Source organism: Sphaeramia orbicularis, chromosome 8 (assembly GCF_902148855.1).
Source record: "Sphaeramia orbicularis chromosome 8, fSphaOr1.1, whole genome shotgun sequence".
Taxonomy (NCBI): Eukaryota; Metazoa; Chordata; class Actinopteri; order Kurtiformes; family Apogonidae; genus Sphaeramia; species Sphaeramia orbicularis.
The window spans coordinates 47,767,168-47,773,167 of NC_043964.1; positions in this window are offsets into that span (position 1 = coordinate 47,767,168).

The window sequence follows — 6,000 nt, forward strand, 5'->3', positions numbered from 1 at the left end:
AAGCAACACTTTGAAGTTATAATAAACTGTACTCTTTTTGACACAAGTTTAAACAGTAAGAGGGAAAAAATTAGTAGATGTTTCACAAAATTTGCTGTGCAAGTTTAAAAAAAAAATAATAAAAATTGTGTGTGTTTCAGAGGTACATTAAAGAACGGCAGGAGCTTTCTTATAGGTTTCAAAGATTTTTACTGACAAATAAATCAGATTTAATCAAAGAAACCATTTGTGTCATTCCCAAAACTTTTGTCCACAACTGTATTTAAAAGAATCTAATTTTCTTTTTTAGATCAGTCGATGGCTTTGGGTCTTTGAAGGTTAACAATATTCACAGTTATTTCACCGGAAAAAATTAAACCATGTGCCCTGTGTTACCATGGTAACATCATCACAACATCATCAGCAATCTTTTGTGACCATTTTGATTGAGAGACTCCTAATGGCAGAAATCCCAATCCTTGAAATCCTCTTCTTTTTTGGGGTTCATGCCGTTTGCATTGTACGTCTGTGTGGTGCAGGCTTGAACACACTAAGGCTCTCAAGCCTATGACCCTGTGTCCTCAACCCTACAAACACACACTCTGACACACACAGACACACACATATACACAGCAGATTCTGCATGTTGTGTCAGCTTGAGATAAACAAACTATTGTGGCCCGTTCTTTCAGCACCCTCGCAGAGACGGGGGAAACAGGAACAGCTAAAGTGCATCAGCTGTCCTCAGCACTGGGGCGAAAGCAAGGGCACATCCATCACACACTGACAATACACACACACACACACACACACCACTACAAAATTACAATGGCCAAAACAATATTTAATGAACAAACATGTTTGACATGAAATCAATCAGTAATGGGGTAATAATACCAAGTCAAACTCCACTGTTGACCAAGAACATGGGCTGAGGTTACACACATATACACACTAAAATAGAAACATAAAGAAACACATACACTCCTGATCAAAATCTTAAGATCAGTTGAAAAATTGCAAGAATTCACATTTTGCACTGTTGGATCTTGAAAAGGTTCTAAGTAAAGTTTCAAAATGCAAAAAGAAGAAATGGGAGTGAGACAAAAAAAAAAATGAGAAAGCAATTTATTGAAAGCAACAATTAAACTGAAATAGGCTGTTCATCAGCCGATCAAAAGGTTAAGATCAGTTAAAAAAACGCCCCCTAACATAGAAATAAAAGTTTCAAAGGGAACTCAGTAATGAGTAGCTCCACCGTTCGTGTTGATCGCTTCAAATATTCGTTTCGGCATACTTTATTTTTGTTATTATTATTATTATTATTATTATTATTATTATTATTATTATTAGTGGAGTGTTTCCAGGTGGCTACTGGGAATGTTGCTCCAAGTGGTGAAGATGGCTTCACAGAGGGATTCCACTGTCTGGAACTGATGTCCATTTTTGTTAACTTCCTTTGCCATCCATCCTCAAATGTTCTCAGTTGGATTTAGATCAGGGGAACATGCAGGATGGTCCAAAAGAGTGAGGTTATTCCTCTGGAAGAAGTCCTTTGTCAGGTGGGCATTGTGAACTGCAGCGTTGTCCCGTGTTGTCCACAGACGAGGGCCCCCAGTCATGAGGGATGCCCCTACAACATCTCCACATAGCCAGCCACTGTTTGATGCCCCTGCACGACTTGAAACTCTATTGTTCCACTGAAGGAAAAAGCACCCCAGATCATGATGGCACCCCCTCCACTGTGCTGCGTAGAAAATATCTCCAGTGTGTTCTCCTTGTCATGCCAGTAACATTGGAAGTCATCAGGATTGTTAAGATTACATTTTTTCTCATCAGAGAATAAAACTTTCTTCCACCTTTCAGTGTTCCATGTTTGGTGCTCTCTTGCAAAGCCCAAACAGGCAATTTTATGGCACTGAAGGAAACGAGGCCTTTGAAGACGTTTGTTGTTCTTAAAGCCCCTCTCTTGCAGATGCTGTCTGAGGGTTATTGGGCTGCATTCACCACCAGTCATAGCCTTAATTTGGGTCAAGGATTGTCCCGTGTTTTGACGGACAGCCAATCAGATCCTCCAGTGAAAATTTTTTGAGTCTACCACTTGGCTTTTTTGTTCCATAACCCTCAGGATCTCTTAAGAAATTCAAAATGACTGTCTTACTGTGTCCAATGTCAGCAGCGATGGTGTATTGCAAGAGGCCATGCTTATGCAGCTCAGCAATCCCACCATGTTCTAAGAGAGAAAGCTTTTTTGTCTTTGCCATCAGGAGATCATGACAGTGTGAATACCTGACAGAAAATGACATTAAATCCACATTTTTTGCAGATTTTGGCTTTTAAAGGCTGTGGTCTTAAACTTTTGATTGATTGGCTAAGATAGATAGATAGATAGATAGATAGATAGATAGATAGATAGATAGATAGATAGATAGATAGATAGATAGATAGATAGATAGATAGATAGATAGATAGATAGATAGATAGATAGATAGATAGATAGATAGATAGATAGATAGAGTTTTCTTTCAGAACTTCAAATCTTCCATGATGACCTGTATTTAGTGATTTCCAGGTGGAACTAGAGAACAGGTTCTGTTGGTCTGGTCTTTGTTGTTTCCTGGAGGCCAGACAATGAGGTCATAACCATGGGTTAACATCGATCAGCTAAAGTTCAACAAGGCAAACACCTCAGACGCCTCTAAAGAAACACATGGCCCTTATAAGACCTGGACCTGCCAGGTATCTTGCTTTTATGGCTCCGGAGCACCCGTGATTGAGATCTTTCCTTTTCCAGATTGGTTGGGTGAGTTGAAGGGCTGGAGGGCTGTCCGCTGTTCATTCCCCTTTTATGGCTCCCACTGACACATGACTGAGGCCTTTTGTCATCTCTACTTGGGTCCTAATTGGTGTCAGGTCAGTTGTGAGGTTGCCAGTTTACAGGTGCTTGTGACTCACCACTGAGCTTGTCATTTTTGTCTTCTATTCTGTCAAATCCAGCCCTAAACATACCAGAGTGGACTCCTTCACCTATTTTTCACTACATACTGTATGGCCGTTCATCGCTGCCAGGTCATTGGTCAACTGCCAGGTAACCAGCACTCTATCCTCCTTTTATGACCTCCTGTGACTGGTGACTGAGCTCTGTCCTTAGCATGTTTCACCTCCCACTGTGATCACTGACATGGATGATGTTACGTCACTGACTCTAAAACTTCAGAGGTGTCAGCGCTTATCATTTGCCTCTGGCCCGATGTTTCTTACTTGGAGCATTGAGGAGACCATATACAGGAGAACAAAGGTAAATGAATGTTTGGTGGTTTGAGAGGCCATTGGCATGGATTGGTAGCCATGTTTCTATCGGTCTGCCCCAGGGTTAGGGTTAGACTGTGGATACAGATGGAGTTCTGGCGTTGATCCTGGCTTTGTGCGCATCACAATAAGTGTCAGTGTGAAACACAACAGTGGAACCAATGTTTAGTGGCACTGAAATTAAAGAAACAAAGCTTTCATTCAGGAAAACTGTGATCGATTAATATTTTTGAATCAATTCAAGCTGATTAATAAGCTTTCAGCTCTAGTACAACGTTCAGTATTTTTAGGGCCTGAGCACTGCCCACTGCAACAGATCAACAGATCTGTGAAGATTATTATAAATGCAAAGATTATTAGAATGAAAGACATATTTGAGGAGCTAAATATAATTACTTATAATGTTTTCAAAACTCTGAATACACATCCAAAGTATATACAGTATACGTATTTCTTTTAATTTATTATGTGTACCACACAGAATAAAACATTGCTCACACAGTGATCTTCTTCTCTTATCTTGGTAAAATATACTGATCCACTTGTAAAATTTTCTCTTACCTGGAGGAAGAGCAAAAATAAGAAAACAGTGGTGCATCCAACAAATCTATGGCTACTAACAAAATAAGAGAAAATCCTCCTGAAATAAGTGAGTATATGGTTTATTGCACGACGCCCAATGTCTCTCAGAGAAATATTGACAGGGATTTGTATATTTGAGCCTCTATAGCTCAGAACAGAATAAAAAGATTTGAAGAATGTGAATGTATTTCTTTATGTAAAGGGTTCATGCTGAACACTGTGATTTCTGCAACACCCATCAAATACAGAAAATGTTTGGATGCAAAACATGAATAGCTGAACAATGGTCATTTCATTCTTGTCAGCTACAGATATTAGCATTATGATCCTGGAAACGTGCATGTCTGTTCTCATGGCCTCCTCGAGGTCACTTTGACCCAACACTGTCCTGACAGTATCACTGCCACCTCCAGCTATGTGGATGGGTATGTGGACACAGATAGCTCCTAGAGATCAAGTTTCGTTGACCTTTGCTGACCTTTGCTGGGGTCACAGTGAGGTTGAACGGGCCAAGAGATTCTTAACATCTCTGTGCATAACACCTGACCCAGCACAAACCAGGAGTGTGTGTCAGTGTTTATTTCTGACCATAAGTAACATGGGAGTTATCAGTTCTCACTGTGTTACCATCTGCTGACAGCCAAGACACTTCTGCTTGTAAAACTCCACACATATCATGACATGATGACCAACACACACAAGATTTGATAGTATTTATTAATCTTTAAACAACAGGTTGTCTGTTTTTGAAACAAGAATGTTAAATAGGAATTCAGAATCAGAAGAGGCAGTTAAAAGGCACTTAAAAGAAGTCAATATAAATAGAAAATAGGGCACTATTGTAGCTCTTATTTATCACTGTACAAACTTTTTATCACATTCAGATGTACATTATTAATCAGCAGTTCGTATATACCTATACCTAAATATATACAGTATAAAGTTTTTGACAAAATAGACACATATTTTCATCAATGCATTCATGTACATCACTCTAATACTCATACAACTGTATTTACAGACAAAATAAGGCTGAGCAAACAATCTGTTTTTACTTAACACATATTTTTAAATGACACCAGCATATATATTGGTTCCGAATAGTTAACTTCTGATATATTGCATATATATTGAGTTTCCCTCCCTTTTATGTGGTAGTTTTCAAAACTCCATACTGAACACACTCGGGGTCATATTTGTGTAACAACAATAGAAATTTAGCCTGTTGTCTTTCAGTCAATACCAACTGCATATCTGTCCAAATAAGTGTGACATCAGATTGTGTTTAAAGTAGTGTTCTCAAACAATTAGAATTTTTAATCAGATTAATCACAGGGTTGCTGTGGATTAATTTTGATTAATCACAATTAATCATCCTTCATTTTTAATCTATATTAATTGCATTTCATTTTGCATGTGCAAACAGACTCAAGAATAAGGGAATATATATGCACTTAACGTTTGTCACAAGCTGGGCAACAAACTGGAGTGCTAGCAGAATCCCTGACTAATGTATGCTTCAGATTAATGTGGTATTTTAAGCTTGAAGTGCTTAGTGGAAGTGAAAAGAAAACTCCTTCCTGCAGAGAGTGCATAATATTTTACGTTGGTCGACTGTTCCCTCATCCAGAGGGTCAACATGCTGTTCAGCGTCTTCCATCTCTATGGGTTGGTTCTGCTGCCTGTCACTACCATATCAGCTGCCCATTTGTGCATGCGTGACTGTAACTCTACTTGGACAAACTGCCCCAAACGCGTTGCCAAAGACATTCAGAGTCATTCTGTGCTGCAGATGGTTTAATTGCATTAAAATTTTTAATCAGATTAATCATGATGATGGATTATTCTGTGTTAATGCATTAATTTTGACAGCCCTAGTTTAAAGCACTTTTGGGTCACCACTTGAGAAAGCTGGGTATGGTCAATACCAGAGGCGATTTCTCAAAGACTGCAAGGGAAGCAGTTGTGTTGACATTTCATTGACTACAAATGTGTTAGAACACGTTCATCTAAAAGACGAGTTTGTTCAGAATCAGCTTTATCAACAGACTTATCAACAGACTCGATGTTGTTAACTTCTCATACATTCCCATTGTGCTGTTTTCTCATACGATCTATGGTCAATGCATT